Source organism: Pristiophorus japonicus, chromosome 2 (assembly GCF_044704955.1).
Source record: "Pristiophorus japonicus isolate sPriJap1 chromosome 2, sPriJap1.hap1, whole genome shotgun sequence".
NCBI classification, from domain to species: domain Eukaryota; kingdom Metazoa; phylum Chordata; class Chondrichthyes; family Pristiophoridae; genus Pristiophorus; species Pristiophorus japonicus.
Genome location: NC_091978.1, coordinates 171780947 through 171796522, shown reverse-complemented (window position 1 = coordinate 171796522; position 15576 = coordinate 171780947).

Here is a 15576-nt window from a genome sequence, read left to right as displayed (position 1 = left end):
ATCTCGTAGAAACGTGTAAGATTCTGACGGGACTGGACAGGTTAGATGCGGGAAGAATGTTCCCGATGTTGGGGAAGTCCAGAACTAGGGGACATCGTCTTAGGATAAGGGGTAGGCCATTTAGGACGGAGATGAGGAGAAACGTCTTCACTCAGAGAGTTGTTCACCTATGGAATTTCCTGCCACTGAGAGTTGTTGATGCCAGTTGATTGGATATATTCAAGAGGGAGTTTGTAATGGCCCTTACGGTTAAGGGGATGAAGGGGTATGGAGAGAAAGCAGGAAAGGGGTACTGAGGGAATGATCAGCCATGATCTTATTGAATGGCATTGCAGGCTCGAAGGGCCAAATGGCCTACCCCTGCACCTATTTTCTATGTTTCTATGTACCAGCGGCGCAAAGATGAAATGTCTTTTCAGGCAGACTGCCTTCTGTGGTGTAATTGGGTAGTGGTCCCCAAGAATGGCAGGGGCACTTTCATCAGTGATCTCCACAGTACTCACCCAGGCATTGTAATGATGAAAGCAATAGCCAGATCCCACGTGTGGTGGCCCGGTATCGATGCCGACTTAAGAGTCCTGCATGCACAAATATAACACATGCTCACAGTTAAGCAATGCACCCAGGGATAAGTTTATGGCCTTGGCCCTCCAAACCGTGGTCCAGGGTCCATGTCGACTATGCAGGCCCGTTTTTGGGTAAAATATTTCAAGTGGTTGTAGATGCGTACTCCAAATGGATTTCTTGTGAGATAATGTCCGCTGCCATTACTGAAAGCCTGCGGGCCATGTTTGACACGCACAGCCTGCCTGATGTCCGTGTGAGCGACAATGGGCCATGTTTCACTCGTGCCGAGTTCAAAGAGTTCATGACCCGTAATGAGATCAAACATGTTGCATCGGCCCCATTCAATCCAGCATCCAATGGTCAGGCAGAGAGAGCAGTGCAAATCATCAAGCAGAGCTTGAAGAGTGTAACTGAAGGCTCACTGCAGATTCACCTATCCAGAGTCCTGCTTAGCTACCGCACGAGGCCCCACTCGCTCACTGGGATTCCACCTGCTGAACTGCTCATGAAAAGGGCACTTAAGACAAGGCTCTCGTTAGTCCACCCTGATCTACATGAAGAGGTAGAGAGCAGGCGGCTTCAACAAAGTACATATCATGATAGCACAAATTTGTCACGCGAAATTGAAATCAATTATCCTGTATTTGTGTTGAACTATGGACAAGGTCCCAAGTGGCTTCCCGGTACTGTTGTGACCAAAGAGGGGAGTAGGGTATTTCAGGTCAAACTTTCTAATGGACTCATTCACTGGAAACACTTGGACCAAATCAAACTTAGATTCACAGACTATCCAGAGTAACCCACATTGGACCCTACCTTCTTTGACCCTCCAACATACACACCAGTGGCAACCGACACCGCGGTTGACCAAGAAGCAGAATCCATCACCCGCAGCAGCCCAGCAAGACTCACCACACCAGGCAACCTAGCTGCACAGCAGCCCAGCGAGGGCCCACAAAAGCAGCATTTGCACTGAGACTATCAACTAGGGAAAGGCCCAGATCAACTCATCTTGTAAATAGTTACACTGTTGACTTTGTGGGGAGTATTGTTTTATATGTAAACCTGTAAATACCTTGTGTAGCCACCGGAGAGCTCATCCCCTGGAGTCCCAAGGAATTCCACAATACCTTGGGAACATTGTACTTAAGGAGGCTCACAGGCTGGAGAGGCACTCTGGAGACCTGCAATAAAAGACTAAGGTCACACTTTACTTTGAGCTCACAGTATCTAGTCAGACTCTTTATTCATACATAACAATAGGCAGTCCCTCGAAGTCGAAGATGACTTGCTTCCACTCTAAAAGTGAGTTCTCAGGTGACTGAGGAGTCCAATGCGGGAACTACAGTCTCTGGCACAGGTGGGGCAGACAGTGGTTGAAGGAAAGGGTGGTCGGGGAGCCTGGGTTGACACATGCTCCTTCTGCTATCTACTCTCGGTTTGTTCTCGGCGATGGAACTCGAGGTGCTCAGCGCCCTCCTGGATGCTCTTCCTCCACTTTGGGCGGTCATGGGCTAGACATTCCCAGGAGTCGGCAGGGATGTTGCACTTTATCAAGGAGGCTTTGAGAGTATCCTTGAAGCGTTTCCTCTGCCCACCTTGGGCTCGCTTGCCATGTCGTAGCTCTGTGTAGAGTGCTTGTTTTGGAAGTCTCGTATCGGGCATGTGGATGATGTGGCTCACCCAATGGAGCTGATCGAGCGTGGTCAATGCTTCGATGATGGGGATGTTGGGCCTGAGCGAGAACACTGACCTTGGTGCGTCTGTCCTGCCAGTGGATTTGCAGGATCTTGCAGAGGCAGCGCTGGTGGTACTTCTCCAGCGTTTTGAGGTGTCTACTGTATATAGTCCATGTCTCTGAGCCATATAGGAGGGCGGATATCACTACTGCCCTGTAGACCATAAGCTTGGTGCCAGATTTGAGGTCCTGGTCTTTGAACACTCTCTTCCTCAGGCAACCGAAGCCTGCGCTGGCACACTGAAGGCGGTGTTGGACCTCATCGTCAATGTCTGCTCTTGCTGATAGGCTCCCGAGGTATGGAATATGGGTTGTCCTAGGCCTCGCCATGGATTTTAATAATCGGGGGCCAGGTGACTACTGCACTGTATGCACGCAGGATGGACTTCATAAACTTCCCAATGACCAAGGAGGCCCAAAATGAGAGGACTGTAGGTTTTGGATGATTTGTTGGCTTCCCCAAGGTTCAGGGTGCCCTTGACTGTACACACATTGCCCTGTGAGCACCTTTGCATATCCAGAGTTTTACTGAAACTGAAAGGAATTCCACTCAATGAATGTACAGATCATCTGCGACCATACTCAGCGCATCATGGCAGTCAATGCCCAATATCCAGGGAGCATCCATGATGCTTTCATCTTGTGTGAGAGCAAAGACTCAGGCCTGTTCCAGCTTCAACCACAAGGCCAGAGCTGGATGCTGGGGGACAAAGGTTACGGCCTCGTCACATGCCTCATGACCCCCCTCAGACAGAAGCCAAGGATCGCTATAATGAGAGCCATGTAGCCACACACATCATCGAACAGACCATTGGAGTGCTGAAGCAGCACTTCCGATGCCTGGACCAGTCTGGAGGCAGCCTACAATACATCTCTCAGCAGGTCTCTGAGTTCATTGTGGTGTGCTGCATGCTACACAACTTAGCCATCATGAGGGGACAGGATTTGCCAATGGGGATTGTAGAGAGAGGGGGGAAGAGGAGGAGGAGGATGAAGAAGAGGAGCCTGGCGAGGGACCCATGGCACCCCCACCCCCACCACAACCACAGGGGAGGAATCGTGGAAATTTTGTCACTGCAAAAGCCTTACGTCAGCAGCTCATAATTCAATGCTTTGCTTGAAGAGTGAACGGCATGCTTCACTGTTGGCTGGCCAGTCTATCCCACCATATTGACTATTCCCCCTCTTATTCTGCAAATGAGACACTACACAGGAATGGTTAAGGTGACAAGAGGATTTATCAAACATTGTCACATTTTATAACTTTGTGAACATAATTTGAAAACGTTGAAACTTTAATAAAATAACAAATTTTGATTAAACTCTTATTATACTGCAACATAAACATCAACAGGATAACATCCCTGCCTCATGGTTTTTTAACATCGGCTTCTCCCCCACCTTTGCTCTTGCACCTCCGCCCCCCCCCTCCTCCTCCCTCACCTGCTCTTCGCACCCAAAGTGGTACCATGATAGCGTGCAGCAACGTTGTCAGAACGCTGCTGTGTTGGGGGGAGAGACATTGGAGACGTTTCGTGGGGATTCACTGGACCAGCTTGTGAGGTGGATGGCCCGGCTTGTGAATGGCGAGGCTCTTCATCGGCGTCGCCAGTCACAGGTAGTGTGGGGCTGTGTCTGGGTGTCACACTGGGGAACTCGGAAAGGCTGCTCTCAAAACTCTCTTGGACTCCAGTGTGAATGGTGGAGGCCACCAGCCTCGCACCGACAATCTGCAACCCTACCTCCATTATGGTCGCCTTTAGAGTGTCGATGCTCGCGGGAATCCTACCCAGGACTTCAAGGATGCTCTCCCTGCAATGTGCCACCATGTCCAGTTGTGCGTCTACCTGTCTGTCAGCAGACCGGCTTTGCCAACTCACCCTCCGGAGAGATGGCATATGGGATTCGATCCCTGAACTGCGTTGCTGCATGCTACAAGTCCCAGCAGACTCAGAGATCTCAAAGCCCGGGAATGTTTGATCATCCTCGGACGATGGGTTTACCAGTGTTAAGAGGTATAGATTGCATCTGCACCGCCCATCCCCCCCCCCCTTCGGTCTCCATCAACTCCTCCTCCTCTGGGTTGATGTGGATTCGACGCCTCTAACTGGTCATCTGGAAGTAGAAAGCAACAGACGAGTGGTTAGCAGCAGCTGAGGGGGCAGGGTGATATGAGGAAGGTTACATAGCACAGGCTCATTTGAAGGACCGCCGCGACTCCATTATATCTAGTCAATAGACACCGTATCACATTGCCCCAACCCTAGTCCAGAGACACTGCATCACATTGTCCCAACCCAGCCCAGGGACTGTGCAGGGTTTTACCCTCAGGACAAAAGTGGGGGTCAATGCCACCAGTGGCAGTTGCCCGACCTGAGATCCCAATGAGGCCAGCCACTCGCACTTCCAGGTCTGTCAGTGGTAGGGTCTGAGGCAGACCACCGCCTGTCCGTAGCTGTTCCCAGCGATTGTGGGACTTCTTTCCCTGCAAAGATGAAAATGGGAATGGTTACCAGAGGATCCATCTGCTCTTCTGGCACACACAGATAGCCACCAAAGCACTTATACCATACTGTCTGAATGTAATAGAGTCCTCTGTTTAATGGCCTTGGAAGTTGCACATGGTTCATCAGGAGGACATCAAAGTGTGGAAACATCTGATCAGATCTCAGAAAGTAATCTTAATAATGTGTAAAAATCATTCATATCAAATAGGGTGCCGCACTAAGCTAACCTATGTGTCATGCATTTTAGGAAGCAATCCACAGAGTGCTCAGAGACAGCAACAGCATCAAAATGAATAGTGTGTGAGATTTATAATTTAAGTAATACAAGAATGCATGAACAAAAATTTTACTCACTCTAACGACCCTCGAAAGATCATTAAACTTTTTCCGGCACTGTTGCAGTCCTTATTACTGTATGAGGCAGAGACCTCCTCAGCGATCTCCCTCTGCAGATCTTGATAAAAATTGCTGGCAGGGGTCTGGATCCACCCCTCCTGTGGAGTTCTTGCCATCTCCTCGTCACAGCCCCCACAAGAGCTTCGTTTGCCTTCTGTGTGAATCATCGTGCACACTGTCTGGTGTCCTCCTCCTCCATCATCATAAAAATTGAATAATAAAATGGCTGATTCTGCCCCGGGTGTACCGTGCATGTGCGCGGCGGCTGCGCCCTGCATTAGTGTTTGTAATCAGACAGCAGACCAGAAGCACGGCAACATAAAAAAATTTGCGAAGGCGCAGAACGGCCAATTTTTTTTTCCCGGTCGGAACTTTTGGCTCCGGCGTACAAATTCTGTTGTGCAATGCCGGAGTTAGCACTAATGCCCATCGTGAACTTTCATTTGGCAAATGTTGCGCGCTCTAGCACTAACCCGGCTTTAAAGTTTGATTTCGCCGCAATTAGCACCAGAAAACGGGCGAAATCACAAAAAAGGCGAAAATCCAGCCCATGGGGCCCGATTTTCGGCTTTCAGGATTTTTCGGTGAAAACGGTAGCAATACGTGAAAATTAACGTTTTCGCTGCGCTTCCGTTTTTAGGCCGAACTTTCGGCCTTTGGGGTCTGCATCGGTAAGAAAGGCGTTCCACGGTTATTCGCAGCGCAAAACGCGATCCTCGCCAACTTTAGTAAGCGCTGCAATAGAGGCATTTGGAGGGGGAAAACAATTGCCCCAAAACATTCCAAAAATATTTGCAAGACTCTTAATTAAGTAATCGCTGCAAAAAAATAAAAAAATAAAAACTTTAACGTACCCTTTTTGCCAGTTTTCTGACATACCGCTGCTGGCAGGGCTTCACCGACAGGTTTGACCTGTTGCTATTCTGGGTGTGGGTGTACGGGTCGGGAGAGTGCGGAAACTTGATCGCAACACAATCGTAGTCAGTGCACGTCGGCGCATCTCTCCCCAGGGGTATGTGGAAGGGCCGTCGAAAACAGGTACCCGATGATCCGAGTTTTTGCCGCAGAGGGTCAAATCGCAGCGAAAACCTGATCGCAAACCTCTCAAAAATCACCACAGAAGCTTTTTCCAGCATGCACATGTTCTATGTCCACCTTTTAGATTCCAAAAACAGAAATGTAAACAAAAGATTACAGAGCTGAAACGTTAATTCTCTCAACAGATGCTGCCTGACCTGCTGAGTATTACAGCATTTTCTGTTTTTATTTCAGATTTCCAGCATCCACCATATTTTGCTTTTGTTGTAGATTCTAGAGCCAGTTTAACTCCTATTCTGCTGCTGTAGATCCGGATATTTTTCTCCTTTTGCTTAAGGAGATATAAGGATAGACATTTGGTGACTCCACTACTGGCTCAACAGGAGGGTGGATTGGAGAATTAGACATGGAGGTCAGAAGGCCCAATTCGTAGCACTCATATTTTTACAGGCAACAATACTTCCTTTCCAAATCCTTTAAAGTAATTTTTAGTAATTTCCAGTTTGCTTCCATTATTTTATGTTAAAATTTCATTTCTCACTTCATGACTTTGCATTGACCATGAAAACCAGAATGGGCTTCATGGCCAAATGGATTTTTCCTCATTTTATACTTTATGTATTAAACTATATCAAAAATTTAACATAAGGCGCACAATTCAGTCCTGAGTTTTCTTAGGCCCTGATGTGGAGTTCCAGTGCAGAAGTGGACTGGCAGGGGCAGAAAGTTGGTTGTGACACAGAAATGTTGGGACTCAGCCTGAAGATGTAATTTGGGATTTCCAATGGGACACACAGTAGTTCTGTCTGCCCCATAAATGGCCTGAAGTTTAAACACTTTCTGTGTAAAAATGGTCAAAAACTCTAAAATGTCTAGTTTACTGTCTTTGAAGGGAGCAACATATGTCGACTTGCTAATGAATTGATTAAGATAGGCTGCAGGAAGATAGCTGCTTGCTTTTAATCAGAAAACATCAATAAATTTAATAGGCTCAGACCCAGATGATGTATATTTAGCTTCCTCATCAAATACCAGCAAGTGGTAATCTCATGATTTTGTGTTTATTGCTTGTAAATACTATGGTATTATTCAGCCAACTTTCAAAGCCAGTGCTTGTTCATCAAAGTGATCATGAGTTCAAAAACCAGCACAACTCATGTCAGCAGCATGGTTTATCTTGAATGCTTCATAGGGTGCATTAAACTCTGGGGGGTAAATTTTGACAGTGTGATAGTGTAAAATGGGTCATAGCAAATTGGCAGCCTGTTTAACATCTCTCCTGATTTTTATTTCCAGAATGACCCTTCTAAGTTTAAACTTGTACAATTCACACAAAGACTGCATTCTGCTTTTATTGAGTTAACAGTTTTTCTTCCTAAGTAATGCTTCACCTCAAATTCTGGGAGGAAAAAAAATCAAAAGGACTTATTTGACTGACTTATTTGATTAACCCATAGAATTTAGAAGTTTGCAGCATAGACATAAGTCATTTGGCCTATTGTGTCTGTGTTGGCTCTTTGCTGCAGCAATCCAAAACTGATTCCACAAGCCCATTTCCTCCCCATTTTTTCTGCCTTAAATGTTTATCCGTTTTTTCCTTAAAGGAAGCGATGGTCTCTGCCTCCACTACTCCTTATGGCAAAGCTTTCCATACTCGGTAACAACTCTCCATAAATTTCTCCTAACCACTCAAATGACAATTTTAAATTGATGCCCCTCATCATTGCATCTCAATCAGAGAACATCTTTCCCCAATCACCCTATCAAAACCATTCATAATTTTAAAAGCTGTTGTTGAATCTGCTCTTAGCATTCTCTGCTCCGGTAGAATTAGTGTCAGTATCTCATCTCCACTCGTAACTATCGTTCCTCATCCCTGATAAATATACAATATACACTCTTTATGCCTTTAATACTCTTTCTATAATGGAGCACCAAAAACTGCACATAGTGCTTCACCTGTGGCCTAATCATTGCCTTGTACACATTTATCATTACTTCTCTGCTCTTCTACTCTATGCCCCAATTTCTAAAATCTTAATTGTATTAACCTTTTTAATGGCTTTATCTACCTGCACTTGCATTTTCAAGAAATTATGTATTTGCACCTCTAAGACTCTCTGTTCATCCACAACTATCAGCACCCTTGCATTGAGATTACACGCACATTTTTTGTTATTCCTCCCAAAATGCATTACCTCAAGTCTCTTCACATCAAATTGCACCTGCTGACATGGAAGTACTGAACCACACAATCCTAATGTAAATGCCTTCACAAAATATGAATAGCAATTTACACAAAATATATGTGTGAATGTACATAAGGGGGCCGAATTTTCAGCTTTCGGGTTTTTTCAGTGAATACAGTAGGAATACATGAAACTTACCATTTTTGCTGCACTACCATTTTTAGGCCGAACTTTCGGGTTTTATGTCTGTGCCAAGGGGGCGTTACACAAGGTATCGCAACGCAAAAACGCGAGTTTTGACAAATTTAGTCCGGGGCTGGGAGCACTGCGAAAGTGGCCTTGGGAGGGAGGGGGAAAAAAAAGTCCAAAAAACATTTACAAGACCCTGAGCTATGTAATTGCTGCAAAAGAATTAAAAAATAAAAATCGGGCTCAATTTTCCCCAGTTATCTGCACTGTTCTTTTGGCGCGCGGCGCTTTTTTTTTGAGTAAATTAAAATATCCAAGTTTCCCCAAAGTTTCAGCGCCAGCGTAACTCAGTTAGGTATGATTTTTTTAGGTTAGTATTTTTTTGCATCAAAGGGAATGTAACCTGATGTCTGCGCCGGTTTTTCACATTTAAGCAAGTTTGGCCAACTTACATTTTTCCTAGGATGGTGAATGTGATCACTCCCAAAAAACCTTCGGGGCACTTAAGAAAAAGCAGCGCGCATTAAAAAATCGGCGCACAAAGACGCCAATGTTTTTATGCAAAGTTTTGGAGGGAGTCAAGAAGATGAAGAATAATTCATGAAGCTTAATTTTTTCAAAGTCAAAAGGGAGAAAATGGAAGTCTAATGCAATTCTTTATTTTTTGATTTTTTTCAAAGTATCACACCACCACCGAACATCTCCTCATTGGGCTTGAGGGTCAGAACGTCAGCTGGCAGAATTGATCGCTCGCCTAGACACAGGGGCTCGGTTTCAAAAGAAACCCTGAAGGGGTGGAAGCCAAATTGAAGGGATGAGAACACTTAGACGATACAGCAATTTCAAAAGAAGCCCGGGTGGGGGGTGGGGGGGGGGTTGACGCCGAACCCCTTTGCCCGGGTGAGGGAACGATTCTGCCGGCCGACCCTCGAGCCTAGTGAGGAGACGTTCGCTCGGTAGTGGGGTGGTATTTTGAAATAAATCTAAAATTAAAGAATTGCGTTAGACTTCGTTGCCCCAAATGTCTTCATTGAATGCCAAGCTTCCCATTGCACATGCGCAGACCAGGGTGTCATCCATACTAGGGCGTCGACTTTGGGGAGAAAGAGAGGAAAGAAGCTTTAAGTCCTTTGTCGTGCTGTTCTGAGCTTCTTGCAAAGCTACAATTTTTAATTATGGAGGCAATATTAACAATGCCATACCTCGTGCAAGCCTTCTGCATCATGGTGCTGCGGAGGAGATGATTGATTCAACATCATCGCATGAGGAACTTCAGAGCACGTAGGACGATGGGCAGGAGGCCTTACCCACATCAGGTATATCAAGACAGGGGTTCATACCTGCACCTGAGTGATGCAGACTGTGTGAGAAGGCTGCGTTTCCGCAAAGAAGTTGTAACCGAGATCTGTGAGTTAGTAAAAGAAGACCTGCAACCTAGAAGTGTCAGGAGGACTGCTTTGTCAGTTGAAGTGAAGGTCACAGATATACTTTCATTTTATACATCTGGATGATTCGAGGCCACAACTGGGGATGTGCGCGGCATTTCTCAACATGCAACACATATTTGCATTCGGCAGGTGACTGCTGCACTACATGCCTGGAGGAATGACTATAATAGAAACATAGAAAATAGGTGCAGGAGTAGGCCATTCGGCCCTTCGAGCCTGCACTACCATTCAATAAGATCATGGATGATCATTCACCTCAGTACCCCTTTCCTGCTTTCTCTTCATACCCCTTGATCCCCTTAGCCGTACGGGCCATATCTAACTCCCTTTTGAATATATCCAATGAACTGGCATCAACAACTCTCTGCGGCAGGGAATTCCACAGGTTAACAACTCTCTGAGTGAAGAAGTTTCTCCTCATCTCAGTCCTAAATGGCCTACCCCTTATCCTAAGAGTGTGTCCCCTGGTTCTGGACTTCCCCAACATCGGGAACAATCTACCCGCATCTAACCTGTCCTGTCAGAATCTTGTATGTTTCTATAAGATCCCCTCTCATCCTTCTAAACTCCAATGTATAAAGGCCCAGTTGATCCAGTCTCTCCTCATGTCAGTTCAGCCATCCCGGGAATCAGTCTGGTGAACCTTCATTGCACTCCCTCAATAGCAAGATCGTCCTTCCTCAGATTAGGAGATCAAAACTGAACACAATATTCCAGGTGAGGCCTCACCAAGGCCCTGTATAACTGCAGTAAGATCTCCCTGCTCCTATACTCAAATCCCCTAGCTATGAAGGCCAACATACCATTTGCCTTCTTCACCACCTGCTGTACCTGCGTGCCAACTTTCAATGACTGATGAACCATGACACCCAGGTCTCGTTGCACCTCCCCTTTTCCTAATCTGCCGCCATTCAGATAATATTCTGTCTTCGCGTTTTTGCCCCCAAAGTAGATAACCTCACATTTATCCACATTATACTGCATCTGCCATGCATTTGCCCACTCACCTAATCTGTCTAAATCACCATGTAGCCTCTTAGCGTTCCCCTCACAGCTCATATTGCCACCCAGTTTAGTGTCAATTGCAAACTTGGAGGTATTACACTCAATTCCTTCATCCAAATCATTGATGTATATTGTAAAGAGCTGGGATCCCAGCACTGAGCCCTGCAGCACTCCACTAGTCACTGCCTGCCACTCCCGACACTCTGCTTCCTGTCTGCCAACCAGTTCTCTATCCATGTCAGTATATTACCCCCAATACCATGTGCTTTGATTTTGCACATCAATCTCTTGTGTGGAACCTTGTCAAAAGCCTTTTGAAAGTCCAAATACACCACATCCACTGGTTCTCCCTTGTCCACTCTACATCCTCAAAAAATTCCAGAAGATTTGTCAAGCATGATTTCCACTTCATGCTGACTTGAACCGATCCTGTCACTGCTTTCCAAATACGCTGCTATTTCATCTTTAATAATTGATTCCAACATTTTCCCCACCACTGATGTCAGGCTAACCAATCTATAATTACCCGCTTTCTCTCTCCCTCCCTTTTTAAAAAGTGGTGTTACATTAGCTACCCTCCAGTCCATAGGAACTGATCCAGAATTGATAGACTGTTGGAAAATGATCACCAATGCATCCATTATTTCGAGGACCACTTCCTTAAGTACTCTGGGATGCAGACTATCAGGCCCCGTGGATTTATCAGTCTTCAATCCCATCAATTTCTCTATCACAATTTCCTGCCTAATAAAGATATCCTCCAGTTCCTCCTTCTCACTAGACTCTCGGTCCCCTAGTACTTCCAGAAGGTTATTTGTGTCTTCCTTCGTGAAGACATAACCAAAGTATTTGTTCAATTGGTCTGCCATTTCTTTGTTCCCCATTATAAATTCACCTGATTCCGACTGCAAAAGACCTACATTTGTCTTCGCTAATCTTTTTCTCTTCACATATTTATAGAAGCTTTTGCAGTCAGTTTTTATGTTCCCGGCAAGCTTCTTCTCTATTTTCCCCCTCTTAATTAAACCCTTTGTTCTCCTCTGCTGAATTCTAAATTTCTCCCAGTCTTCAGGTTTGCTGCTTTTTCTGGCCAATTTATATGCCTCTTCCTTAGATTTAACACTATCCTTAATCTCCCTTGTTAGCCACGGTTGAGCCGCCTTCCCCGTTTTATTTTTACTCCAGACAGGGATGTAGAATTGCTGACGTTCATCCATGTGATCTTTAAATGTTTGCCATTGTCCTTTAAGTATCATTTGCCAGTCTAGTCTAGCCAATTCATGCCTCAAACCATCGAAGTTACCTTTCCTTAAGTTCAAGACCCTCGTTTCCGAATTAACTGTGTCACTCTCCATCCTAATAAAGAATTCTACCATATTATGGTCACTCTTCCCCAAGGGGTCTCGCACAACAAGATTGCTAATTAGTCCTTTCTCATTACACATCACCCAGTCTAGGATGGCCAGCTTCCTGGTTGGTACCTCGACATATTGGTCTAGAAAACCATCCCTAATACACTCCAGGAAATCCTCCTCCACCGCATTGCTACCAGTTTAGTTAGCCCAATCAATATGTAGATTAAAGTCACCCATGATAACTGCTGTATTTTTATTGCATGCATCCCTAATTTCTTGTTTGATGCTGTCCCCAACCTTACTACTACTGTTTGGTGGTATGTACACAACTCCCACTAGCGTTTTCTGCCCCTTGGTATTCCGCAACTCCACCCATACCGATTCTACATCATCCAAGCTAATGTCCCTCCTTACTATTGCATTAATTTCATCTTAAACCTGCAATGCCACCCCGCCTCCTTTTCCTTTCTGTCTATCTTTCCTAAATGTTGAATACCCTTGGATGTTGAGTTCCCAGCCTTGGTCACCCTGGAGCCATGTCTCCGTGATGCCAATTACATTATACCCGTTAACTCCTATCTGCGCAGTTAATTCATCCACCTTATTACGAATACTCTTCGCATTGAGGCACACAGCCTTCAGGCTTGTCTTTCTAACACACTTTGCCCCTTTAGAATTTTGGTGTAATGTGGCCCTTTTTGCTTTTTGCCTTAGGTTTCTCTGCCCTCCACTTTTACTTTTCTTCTTTCTATCTTTTGCTTTTGCCCCCTTCTACTTCCCTCTGTTTCCCTGCATAGATTCCCATCCCCTTGCCATATTAGTTTAACTCCTCCCCAACAGCATTAGCAAACACTCCCCCTAGGACATTGGTTCCGGTCCTGCCCAGGTGTAGACTGTCCGGTTTGTACTGGTCCCACCTCCTCCAGAACCAGTTCCAATGTTCCAGGAATTTGAATCCCTCCCTGCTGCACCACTCCTACTCTGACTAGCACATTGCACTGGTAGCAATCCTGAGATTACTACTTTTGAGTTCCCCATGACCGCCCAGGCAATGTGTGACAAGATTGTGGGCTTCTCCAGGATTGCTGGCTTCCCTTGTGAGCACCTTTGGAGGATACCAAGATGTACAGGAACAGAAAAGGCTTCCACTCTATTAATGTGCAGCTCGTGTGTGACAACATGCATCGCATCATGTCAGTTGATACAAGATACCCTGACAGCACCCATGATGTGTTCATCCTATGCGAGAGCGCTATAAATGCCATGTTTCAGCAGTAGCCAGAAGGGCACAGCTGGCTGCTGGGAGACAAAGGCTATGGTCTCGCCACCTGGCTCATGATGCCCCTACGGGTAACCCGGACGGAAGCTGACCGGGAATACAACATGTCGCACATTGCGACGCACAACATCACAGAAAGGACCATTGGCATCTTGAAACAGCATTTCCGAAGCCTGGACCATTCCGGAGGCTACTTGCAATACTCCCCTGAGACTGTCGGTCAGTTCAAAGTTGTGTGCTGCATGCTGCATAACTTAGCCATCATGAGGTAGCAGCAGCTGATAGTAGAAGATCCACGTGAGGTGAAAGTGGCTGATGATGAAGAGGAAGATGCAGATGAGGAGAAGGAGGAGGACGAGGAAGCCATTCAACTACTTGAGCCCAGAGCACGACAGCGGAGGAGGGCGGGCCATCGTGCCCCTTTAACGATTGCTCGAGCCTTGCACCAGCTCCTCCGTGAACGCTTTGCTGCCTCAAGGTTCAGCAGCAACTATTCCAAATGGACCATGTTTACTGTTTGGACCTGTTCTGTAATGTTGTATTGTGTTAATGGAACAAATAATGGAAATGATTCAGTTATAATTTAAAATATACTTTATTCAAAAGTTTAACACTTGTTTGTACTTAACATAACTTCAATAAAAATATTCTTGTGTAAAACTTTAAAGTTTTCAGTTAAGAACTGAAGAGCATAAAAACATAAGAAATAGGAGCAGAAGTAGGCCATTAGGCCCCTCGAGCCTGCTCCACCATTAATTAACATGGCTGATCTGATCATGGACTCAGCTCCACTTCTCTGTCCGCTCCCCATAACCCTTTACTCCCTTATTGCTCAAAAATCTGTCTATCTCCGCCTTAAATATATTCAATGACCCAGCCTCCACAGCTCTCTGGGACAGGGAATTCCATAGATTTACAACCCTCTAAGAAATTCCTCCTCATCTCAATTTTAAATGGGCGGCCCCTTATTCTAAGACTATGTCCCCTAGTTTTAGTTTCCCCTTGGAGTAGAAACAGTAAAGGTCACTTACAAACTTTTAAACTTGTAATTTACATAACTTAGAAAAAACTTTTAATTTGAGAACAGTTACAACAGTAACAACAATAGTAACAACAACAGCTGCAAAGAAAGGCTGCATCCATCTCTCCTCCATCTTATTCTAAGACCGCCAGCTGTGCTTGGTCTTGCTGACTCCACCCCTGCCCGCAGGCAGTGGCGCAGTGTTTCTCGGGTTGGTACCAAGCTTATTCTTTCGAGCATCTCAGGTAATGTGCACTTCTTGATGAGGGACGTGGGCAGACGGTAATGTGCAAGGCCCGGCTTGGGCCTCTTCAGGAGCTGGTCTGGGGATTGGAGTGAGAGTGGCAGTTGATTCTGTCAATGGCCGTGGGGTGTGGGTGTGTTCCCTTATTACAGCAGCTAACTCCGATATTCCCTCCCTCATACGCCCTGACAGTTTATCAGTTACCTGCGACATTCCCTCCCTCCTGTGCCCGGACATTGTTCCCATTTCTCAAGAGAGTGTTGTTACTTCTCCTGACAGTCCAGATACCTCATCACCCACCGCACTGATGGTGGTCCAGGAGTGATCATGTAAGGACAATGCTCTCCACATTCATTGCCATCATCTGAACCACATGTGTTAGATCCTACACCTCAGGAGAGTGCTGTCGAGCTTTCCTCCCCCTCCTCACCCTGGATGTATTAATTCCTGGATTCTTTTACTTCAATCTGGTTCAGTAAAATTACTGAGTCGAATACCTCTTGTGCTTTGAACAAAGCAATCTTTATTACCGGCCAGTAAGACCTATCAGACAGAAGATATACTCTCTGGATAGAGCGTACACACTCCCTACGGATAGGT